The sequence below is a fragment of the Aulostomus chinensis genome, chromosome 13 (assembly GCF_037954235.1).
Source record: "Aulostomus chinensis isolate RoL2024-O1b breed Wild chromosome 13, RoL_Achi_v1.0, whole genome shotgun sequence".
Taxonomy (NCBI): Eukaryota; Metazoa; Chordata; class Actinopteri; order Syngnathiformes; family Aulostomidae; genus Aulostomus; species Aulostomus chinensis.
The window spans coordinates 27,233,032-27,244,191 of record NC_141332.1 but is presented as its reverse complement, the minus strand read 5'-3'; the positions used below and the strand labels follow the sequence as shown (position 1 = coordinate 27,244,191).

Below are 11,160 nucleotides of genomic sequence, written 5' to 3'. Positions count from 1 at the left end.
GTTGTGTCTCTGTTTGAAGACTTCTTGTTCGCGCGTCGCTGCTGATCACGGAACTTGTTAATTCAACGCCGGTCAGAGGTTCTATGACTCATCTCAACTGCGGCCCTGACTTGATGTTCCACATACGCATATCCAGCTCCAAGTGTCATCGGCTTGAACCACGTCTGCAACTCACCATCGTTTCATGTCTCATTTGCAGATTATTTTCACAACAAATGAATTGTCAATAAGACGTGAAAAAGCCTCTCGTCAGTACTTCCTGGAGCTTTTTCTTTCGGAGTCTAGAAACACAGCGTCTTCAAATCGGTTACGTGTTGCAGCTCCATCTATTTAAAACCAAACGTCTGAAGTAAAATCCCCCTCGTGGGTTTTCGGGGCAGATGCCAATATTAGGGAATAAAATAATTCAGATATTTTTGACAATAATGTAATGAGTGAAGGCTTTGACGAAACATCTGATGACAAGCTCAAGAGATCAAGCGAGCTGAGATTCATGCAGCAGCTTTGTTCTTCCTGCTTCTGACAACACATTTAGCTTCACCTCTGTTCATGTTTCAGTCACAACCAGGAACTCGTTTTCTTCACTGCTGCTGAGTCGAGAGATGAAGGTTCAACTGAGACAAATTTGATTTAAACTGCGCCTAAATTAGCATACCTGAACAAACTCGGGGAGGACTACATTTCTGCCCCAGGTATGTTCTTCTCTCTTGTTGTTCTGGAAAAACTGTTTTCATGTCCTCTCATGCTGGCCAACATATGTGGTGACACTTGAACACCATGGACATCTGTGGAGGGCCTGTCTCCAATCTGGAGGCATCACCGCCACCTTCTTCACTTTTATCTGACATCCACTGAACTAGGACATTATTCTAAGAGTGAGAATGAGCAACGGCTCTTCTCTGGTATTTCAAACCGAACATGTTTCCAGGGCCACATTACGCCCACTGAAGGATCATACTTCTGCGTCCACTAGAACAGGTTTACCGGTTCCTCTGCCCAAAACCAGGCTCTCACCCTGTTCACCTGGGTTCACGCTCTGTTTTAGCTCCTGTCTCTTTAAGCCTCATAACACAAAATCATGATCTGCAATTTAAAATATGTATCCCTTTTGCATGCAGGTGCGACATCACGTCTGGTTCGATGAGTTCCAAAATCCCAAACTGACTATCATCCACACAGAGAATCCAGGAGGAAGAATCAATACAACACGGAGGAGCTTTCAGTCTCATTTACAGCAGGAAATGAGTTGCAGGAAGTATCGCCACGACGATGTGAACAGATTCTCATGAAATCAGTTGAATGTTTATGTCTCCCTGGGGATGATTCCTAACGATCTCAGCGACCCTCCGACCCTGCTCTTGATTTTAATCAAAGCTAGCAAAATGACGACAGTCGCCTCAGGTGAGCGGCGTCAGATTTAAGTGCTGTCACGGCGACTGGTGGCTGATCTGCAGTCAGATGCTCATTGAATGGCAGGAGTCTGGATTTGTTATGCGGGCGTGCCGTGAATGTACACCGGGAGGTTGGAGCTCTTTCATCTCCTTTCATCAACAGTATCTGTGGCACATCAAGGGAGGGGAGATATGGATCCCTTTCATGTGGGGAATGAACATCACCTTTTACACCTGGGCTTCCACAAATATCCTACATTTGTCTGCTCCATCTTAGAGTAAAAAATAACAACTCCTATTATAGAAATCCTCAGTCTTATCCAACCCTTTCAAAGCAGCATTCGGTCCAAGCTTCCTCTGGTACAGGACTCCGCAGGTGATGTACTGTGACAGTATCATGCCCTCAGTGTCCCTGCGACTCGGCCTTATTACAGAAAAACAACAGCGCAATGCTCTTGCAGGCTGACATGAATCCGTGCGAGCGGTGTTCTCCAGCCTTTCACGGATGTGAGCCGTGTGGGTTTTAGGAGATGTTTCACTGAACATATCTGACTTCTGATCCTGAGAGGAAACGCAAAATAACAACACAAGGAGGAAAAAAATGACTCCAGGAAGCTTCATCCTCCACACGCCTCCTCAGATGAAACCTACATTCTGAAGGATTGATTCCTAAGTAGCGAGAGTGTTTGACTTTAATAGCGTTTTATAGAAGGGTGATGTCTCCGTAACCCTCCGATGCCCAGTTTCTGCTCCTGTCGCATGTTCACTGACTGCGGGCTTGTTTTCACTGCAATATCTCCTGTGTGAAAGCAACACAATCATAGCTGGAAGTACAGACAAATCGCTCCTACGATGCCATAAATCCTGAAAATAAATTAAAGATGATTTATTTTCAAAAGCTAGAAAACATGGAACATTTTTCAAAGAGCCCACACCTGTTACCAATATCAGAAAAATTCATGAACCTCTATCAACGAGGCCTTTTCGACTTCCTTCTGTAGTTGCTATTGTCTATTTGGTTTTTATGTTCTCATGCAGTTTTAGGTTCTTTTCCTCTTTTGTTTTTGCCGCATGACAGCTGGTTTCCACCGTGGCCATGAGGGTTTCACAGCATAGTAAACAGCATTTCATTGCTGCCAAATTCTTAAATGAGACATAAAGAATATTGTGATTTTGATGAGGAGAAATATGAGTACCTACCTATTCCTGTATTCCTGTCACATAACTCTGTTTTTGCTCAGACTGTTGTTTTTTCCTGTGATGAGGCGATGGCGAATGACGAGATGGTGGCGCCGTCCATAATAATCTTGGTTTGATTCCTCATTTTTGAGGTTTACTCTGAAAACGACAGCCCTGCCTTACTTGAATATTTGTGATGGCAAATTACTGATAAAACCTCAAAGCAACCTAGAATACGCATTTATTTCAACCCTGCTTTCAGACCGTGGCCCCCGAACCCAGAGCGCCCTCTAGTGAACCACGAAATGTGTTCAAATTTAAGCTTTTGCAACAGATTCTTTTTAGTACAGCAAAATATGAATCTGAATAATTATTTATATTACATGTTTACACCATATTTATATTTCATAAACTTTAGTTTATGAAGACATTTAAATGAAAGATTATAGACTCAATCTTCAAGCACTAACCGCTAACGCCAAGCTGCCGTATGGCGAACGAGGGAAAAGCTTTAGAAAAATAAATAAAACCAATGTTACTCTTTCACAGAAAAATACTGACGTTTCTGCATTGATGAAATCAGGATTGATCACGTATTTTTCAAATGACGTCTTGGTGAAGAGGCCAACGCTTCCGGTGAGGAATGTGGCCAGACGCTCTCAAACGAAGCACTGAAGCCTTCCCGACTCAAGCGGCGTTTTGAGATGAGACGACCGACGCTTGCTGGATTTCATTTTATCACTCAAAGTGGATTATTGGATGAGAACAGATCAGCCAAAATTATTTGGGATGTGATGATGGTCGATGGCCTGTTGCACGTCTGAACAGGCCCTTCGGTATTAAAGTCGAGAGAGGAGAGACAGGAGTTTAAAATCTACTCGTCTGTAGAGGGAAAGACTGGTTTTACTGGTCAATCAGTCAATTCGACAGAAAACAAATCCCTGCATACGTGATTGTCTCTTTTAATGTAAATGTCTGTGAGCATCGCTGGGACGCCACAGAGGTGCCGGACAGTTCGCCTGACAACTGATTACAGGCCTGAGTCATTCAGGTTGATGAATCTGTCCAGTAAACCTGCTTTCTCCTGGTCGTCCTGACAGACGAACAGGAGAAACGGACGCCGCTCTCTCCGCACGATGAGTGTGTGTGTGCTTCCATTTCCCACGGCGAAACCCAGCTCCCATTTTAATGACGGACATTAGAAACACACCTCGCTCTGATCTCCCATTTTTACGCAGAATTGTGCAGAACAGCCTCTGCTGCTTTTTCCCTCCTCTCCCTGCTAACTAATCCTACACCCCCACCTCCTCACCCCCCCGCCCGCCGAGCACGACTTTGTTTTTGTTTTATCTCAGTTGAACACGAACGCCGCAAAATTAGAGGAGACAGGGCGGAATCCCCAAGCCCAGAATCAAAACTCAAACCTCAACGTCGCGGTGGCTCGGGTGACTCCAGGACTCCACGTTCAAACCGCCAGCAAACCTCGTTGAGAGTATCTGCCCCCCCGTTGCTGCGGCTGCAAAATAAACACGAAGATACTTTTACACGCTGTAACCAGGAGGGATGTGGAGCAGCTGCCAGGCTGACCACCATCTGAACCTCTTTGTGGAACATTTTCACCATGGCAGGACCATTAACTTTATGTGAGAAATGATAAGGAGCAAAATGAGGAGAGGAAATAAGGTCAAAGGTCAACGCCCACGCGCTCCCGGAGGCCGGGGACGCCTGAAACTGTACCAAGGCTGCTGCGCTCACTCCTCCAGCGCCGTCAGGGAAAGCAGATGCAGTTTGCATGTAAATATCTGACTCCTACACCCTCTCGCTCATGTAAGGCAGCCCCCCCCCCCCCCCTTCAGTAGCAGAGACTGGAGGGACCGGACGGACCAGATTCTCTGCTGGTGACACACACTTGCTCTCATCCGCTTACACACCGAAACTCCACAATCTGAGTGCAGGTGAAGGTGTTAATGTGATGCTACAGGTGCCCAGGAGGCCTGCAGGTAGGGGCTCCTCTGTGGTGGGAGCACATGAATGTCCTGAAGGAGGAGGATGAGCTCTAATGTCACAGTGAGGACCAAGCTCTGATTGTAATTACAAGCTTCCTTTACTGCCCATCTATAGGCTCCACTCTCCCCGAAGTACCGGGCTGCAATGAAGCCCCTCTGTGACGACGCAGCCCCGCTCTCCACCGGTGCCTCCTCTGTGTCAGGGAGGTTAGGAAACCCGGAGTGACCCAAGGGAGGCGGCGTTTTATTACTGATAGGCACGGGCGCGATGCTGAGGACCGAGGGGATCGATACGGATCGATAGCCCAGTACTGCGATATAGGTAAGATAGCCATCCCAGGGATCAGCGGGGGAATATGATCGGTTCATCTCACCAACAAGTGTTGGAGGAGCTCGACCGTTACAAGACATCCATTCTGCGTCGTCTTATTTTAATTGAGGAGCTCATCAATTGTGGAATAAAGTGAATAAAGCCGGTACAGCAGCTATTCCACCGGAAGCTTCAACCAAAATTATGTCAAGTCGACTGAAGCTGTGGATGGATAGAAGTTCCTACCTGGACCGGGTGACAGCCGCGCAGTTCCCCAGCTCTGAGCGCTCCAGCCCGGCTACAGGCTCCGCTCCTCCTCGGTACCCAGAAGGAGCCGCTCCAGACCTCCGTGGGGGAAAAATTAAAGAATCCACTGGAAAACAGCTTAAAAAGATCCAAACGCACAAGCAGCGGTAATTATTCCTCCTCACAATTTCTGTCACTTTTACAGTCGTGACCACCGCCGGTGCTTCCTTCCTCTCTCCGCGGGAACAAGCAGGAGCCCGTCCGGACCAGGGTGGGTGGGAGGGGGGTCACTCACTGCCTGCTACTCCGTGGGGGCGACGCAGCAGCATCCTCCGCTGACTCGGGGAGGAACACGATCACGGAGCACCAGGACGGTTAGAAAAAGAAACGAAAAAAAATGTTTAAAAAAAAATCACCCAGGGAAAAGAAGGTCCGGTAGGAGTTGTCAACCCGCCAACCAGCCGCGCTCGTCCGGTTAGTTTCCACACCGACGCGCGGTCACCACTCAGCCGCCTCAAACTCTGTCCGCCTCCCTGTCCAGCACGGAGCAGGTCGTGCGGCTGCTCCGTGTGTGAGGAGAAAGTGGAGTGACTCCGAACGCTCGCCGTTCCCTCTCTCTCTCTCTCTCTCTCTCTCTCTCGCTCTCTCTCTCTCCCCCCCTCCCCCTCCTCCCCAATACACTACCACACCAGCGGGAGGGGGGCAGAAATCAACACTTTAACAACGCTTTCTGCCATTTTTACAAACTTATTAATGTGTGAAATGATGTTCTTTTTCTCTCTCTCTCTTCGTCTTCTCTTTTTACCGGTCCGAGCCACAGGTTCGAGTCTCCCTCCGTCACGGCACCAGTGCCGTTCCGGGGGACATCTTTGTGAGCGAGTTTAACGTTTCAGAACATTCGCCATTTTCCACACGAGTATACAGTAAATACATGTTTCTGTCCATCCTCTCTCTCTCGCTGTCTCTACGTTCCTCGCCCCATCCCCCCCCCCCCCCCCCCCTCCTCGTCCTGCTGCCACCGGGAGGCGTGAAGAAGCCCTCTCTCGCGCTCCGAGCGCCACCTACAGGCGGCAGGTGGCACGAGCCCAGGCTTTTTTTTCCCGCCAGTGAGAGCAGCAGCCACAGCAGGGGAAATATAACAAAATGGAGTCTGTAGAGTAAAATATACTGATTATTTATTCGGCTTTATGGCTGTTATTACACCCGGTGCTGTTGTAGGAAACACGGCGCAGCATGTGGTGAAGGAGGCTGTTAGACCCAAGCAGCTTCCAGCTCTCTGATATTACACACAACACTACATGTAGATTATTTTTATATACACACAAATGGCTGCTGCAGTTTCACCACACCTGCTTAGTGAGCCACAGCAATGCTCTAAACTGAATTAACTTCTTTTTTTAAAAAAAACGGAGATTTCTTAAGGCCAGAAACAAATAATCCAACAATGGGATTTCTGCAGTCTGAATATTAGTTTCTTTGTGAATTATTTTTAAAATTGAGTGCAGTCCATGTCGTTTTTCAGCCTGTTTTGAAACAGAGAGCAGAAACAAATGTGAACGGTACTTTCAGGAAATAGGGGAGACGAGGGTCTGTTGGTACACTGAAAAGAACAGAGTGATGTGTTGTATTTTATTTTCAGTTTATTTGATATTCATGTTTTTGTAAGTTACATTCTTTTTATTTTGATCGTTTGGTAGCTCTAACTTTTGTTTCAGTTTCTGTCTTTATACTGAAATATTTGTTCGAGGTTGTGGTTTGATGGCGTTAACATTTGCTTGCCTCAAACAAGTTCCTGGAACTTGACAACATAAAAGTTGTGAAAGTTAGCGATTCAACTTGTATTTCTCTGGCACAATTTATGCTAGCAACAAAAGCTTAAGGTCTTAGCTGTGAATGATTTAATATTTTTAAAAAATGTTCTACAATGAGGTAATTTGGTATTTGTCATGTTGAAATTCGACAGAATCTTTCACATCATGAGGTACCAGCATGTTCATTGTAAAAAAAAAATAAAAAATACTATGAAACTTTCACCGGAACGTTTACTGATGTTCTGATTAGCACTGGAATCCATCCTTCAAAATGTTCAGTTTTCCTACGGCCAAACGACGACATATCAGACTCATTCCAGCAGATCGAATCCAAACTCCATTGACAAAAGAAGCATTTTAAAAGTTGTTTACTTGCCATCCTGTGGAAAGACATGGCACAGAATCCATTCATCGTGTGGACGAATCAGCATCACAATGTTGATGCTTCTGCTTCATTTTGACCTGTTTGTTGTAACTTAATCACAGTCGGTCGTGAGTTGGAGGCAGCTGTCATTCAGAGGCACGCCGTGAGACTGGATTTAGTTTAACTTGGCTTTTTTTTTTAGCCGAAGTTCTGTTTTTTAAGATAAAAGAAATGTTTCTCATCATATTCAAATCAATACTGATAAATAAGTGATCTGCTGCTCGCAGGAAACACAAAGGTCCCTGTCAGCTGATGATACACAACTAAAACACGGTATGATGTTTCTTCTACTTTAACCCCTGAATGTTCCCAGGGAAACCCATCCAGGAGCCCCCGACCTCTTCATGCCATTGTGTTTTACCTTTTTCCTTTCACACCTGTAACCCTTCTTGAATTCTCCAGAGAGCATAAACATTAATAATCCGTGAGCAAATGGATTTCTGGTTTGCTTAACATTCCTGAGCAATATTTACTCTTCGCCGCCCACTTAATCAGGTCTCTGTAAATAGCAGTTTGTACTTTTGCTTAATTATATTAAGATCAGAGAAACAGGAGGCTTGACAGGCGTAGATGCGGCTGGCGTGCCAGGATTTACACACCTATAATTTACCACCACATCCTCGATCACAATATTACATCGCAGTTGCAGACGCGGCGCTGCACGTCCGGTCTAAACCTCCCCTCTCTCTCGCTGTGTTATTTGGTTGATCTGCACCGAAAGTTTGAACCCGGTGTTTATATTTAATTGGATCCATTTGGATCAGTGGAAAGGAGTGTGCTTGCGCGCTCGTCAGCACAATAAAACCTGTTACCTTTCCAGCTGTTTGTTTTATTGGTGTGTTTTTGTCATGGAAGCTGTTGCAAGACGCTTTTCCACAGGAAGAGCAAACATTGACAAAGACGTGATAATCAAGAGTAAATTTGTCTTCCACGCAGGCCCTGTGTGGTTACAGCGCTGTGTTAAACATGGAGGCTATGAAAGAGCGAGTGTTTCAACTTTAGTTATTCACGCCGCATCTTTATTTCAAATCAAATGAGGAACTTGAGGACTTAATGAGACGTATTTACAAGGTATCGATCTCAGAGCCCCAGGCGAAGGAGGGAGGTACATGGCTGGGTTTAACGCTAAGGACGCCTGGGGCGAACACGGCTGTGGTGTCCCCTTCCTGACTGCCAGACTTCTGTGTGTACAGGAAACAGCCAGTACTTCTCTTTTGGTGGAGCGTCTGACTGAATTTAATAAACGGTCTCATGATCCATCAGTCATCGTGCTAAGCTAACTAGCAGTCCCTCTCTATACACGCCGCAGGATTTCAACCAGGGCCGAGTCTGCTGGTCGGAGTGTGAGGAGAACGTGAAGTTCGACTGCAGAGGTCGGAGATCGATGGTCGGGGTCGGACGTCAGAACCAAAACTCACGTCTCCCCCTGCTGTGCCGCCAGTTTGCTTCAAAACCCGTCGCAGTAGAGTTAACGGATCAGAATGTATGGTAGTATTCCAGCACGTGTACCAGCAGATGTACTTCATGATACTGCTTTCAGAATCTCAATGTACTTCATAGAACTGCTTTGACGTTGTTCTGTTTTATGTAGGATGAGAATCCAGATATACATCAACCCACACACGCGTCTGATGGGAACCCCGTTCAATAAAGAGTGGAATGAGAACACCTCACACTCAACCGAGCCAGAGGCAACCTGGGAAATCGAACCAGCGACCCCCATGTTGCTAGGCAACACAACGGACCAGTGCACTACCTGGGCAGCCCGCAGAAGAACATTTCTAGAACACAATTGCGAGGAATTCTGTTGGCAGAAACTCGCCACCTCCTTGCTTTATAGTTTTATCCATCGCACTGGACGGACCTGGAGTAGAGTTGTGATTGTTCTAATTCAGGAACGCCAACCGCTCCGTCCAATCACCGAGCAGCTCGTGGTCGGGTCTCCAGGGGAAATGACCACGGCTAATTGGATGAACGGTACTGTGCATGTATGGGGGTGTGTCTAATCAGGACCGGTGGTGGAGAAGCGGATGTAAACCAAATCAAACAGATAAAAGAGCATTATTCATTCCTCTCAGCGGCGCCGGTGTTAACTCACCCACCCGAGGGTGAGTTAGGACAGCACACACCAGTGTTGTCGATACTGTTAAGTCTTTTGCGCAGCCACGGTTTGTTTTTCCTCGCCATCTTCCTGAAGACATGCTGCGGCAGGTTTGTCTCCAGAGGAGCTGAAACCTCTGCGGTGGCCTTCGCTTCCCAGCATCCCTGTCAGTAATTAACCCTCCGGCCTGTGTGGGCCTCGCCTGATCAGCTGTAATATCCTTATCAATATTCGCCGTCGCTCCTCTGCAGCTGCTCTCACACTCCTCGCCGCAGTTATGAAGTTAGTTCTCAGAGTTTGCTTTGTTCTTCCTCCCACTGGCGAGTTTTATTTTCTCTCTCAAACTGGAAGAACCCAGGCAGTCAAAGCCGCTGGGATGACGGTGAGACCCTTCATCCATATTCCAACCAGAGAAAACATCTTCTTCTGTCAGCGCTGGCCTTTGATCTGCACTAAAAGCTCCTCACATCCATCGGCCGGAGCCGATTCTATTTTCATCAACACACCGACATCACGCCGCTCATGCTTCGGCCAGCATGCTCCTCCATGTTCCACGTTTCTGCCGTAGTCACGAGTCGGTCTTTCCGTGCCGCAGGGAGATGAATGACACTGCTGCATGAGTACTTCCTGTGAGGAGTAATTTGGTCAATTTACTCTCCCAAAAATGAAGTTGTTTTTTTTTTAAATCCCTGCAGCCTTTCCATTCACAAGAGAATAACTGAGCTTCAATGAAGCTGAGTTCTTGGCTGATTTATACTTTCATCCCACTTCCACGTGGCAACGCTGGCCACAGACCCATCAGAGGGTCTTTACATGGACACTAATTAAAGTCATCCGTTTGACATTTGCATTTTCGTGCCCCCGAGTATTAAATCCAGACAGAGGATCACTTTTGATGAGCTTTGTGTGGTTCAGCCTGCAGTGAGTCATCGAATCTGCTGAATATCACCAAAAGAAGAAGAGCAGGTTACCAGTGATGCTGCCGTGTCCAGCAGCCTCAGGCCAGTGATCGCCCAGTCCAACACCCACACCGTAGCACGCCATGCTCGCCACGAGTCGCTCTTGCGTGACTTCAAGACCATAAAACCGAAAACTAGGTGGGTCAGAACCACATTTGCTGTTTCATGATGCTTTCAAACATTTCCAGTGGTTGTCAATCCGCCAGCGACTCTGATGACTCTCCGCGTCATCTGAAAAGCCACATTTGATGGGATTAAATCATCTGTGGCGAGCTGGTCACTACTGCTGGTGGTGAGGTCATCCAGACCAGTAGTAGTGTAGCGTTAAGCCACGCCCTTAAATAGCTCTTTGTTCCTGTCATATGAGAAATTATGATACTGATTGTGGTTAAATTATATGAAGAAAAAAAAAATAAGAAAAAATGTCACTTCTCCTGCCACTAGATGGCAGCACCTGCGGCCAATCAAACTTGAAGCGCTTTGTCATCCTGACTCAGGTTTTTCCCTCCAGGCTAAATTCTCGCTTGTGTTGAACGTCGCTGTGGACAAAAGCGTCTGCCACATGAAATTGTAGAATTGTAGAGTTGTAGAATGGACAGCAGCATCAGGGACCTCTTCGACGTCTCTGTCAAACAGTAAAAAAAATGAAAATACAAGAGGCAAACAGGGGAGAGAGCAGGGAATACAAAAGAAGCCAATAATCGTCATTAATTATCGAACAAAGAGAAACGGT

The 11,160-nt window shown here is 46.6% G+C and overlaps 1 protein-coding gene across 5 annotated transcripts in view; it reads right to left on the bottom strand.

Annotated features, from left to right (window-relative positions):
• Positions 1-6,079, bottom strand: part of LOC147251581 (protocadherin-1-like) — a 163,839-nt gene extending 157,760 nt beyond the window's left edge. For 3 of the 5 annotated variants that reach the window (XR_015118975.1, XM_086222370.1, XM_086222369.1), the window contains exon 1: positions 5,133-6,078. The gene's annotated coding sequence lies outside the window, so the exon portion shown is untranslated. Of the gene's footprint in view, positions 1-3,994; positions 4,087-5,132 lie in introns of all 5 variants that reach the window. The other 2 variants (XM_086222366.1, XM_086222365.1) reach the window with 2 other exon arrangements.
• Between the last annotated feature and the right edge of the window lie 5,081 nt (positions 6,080-11,160).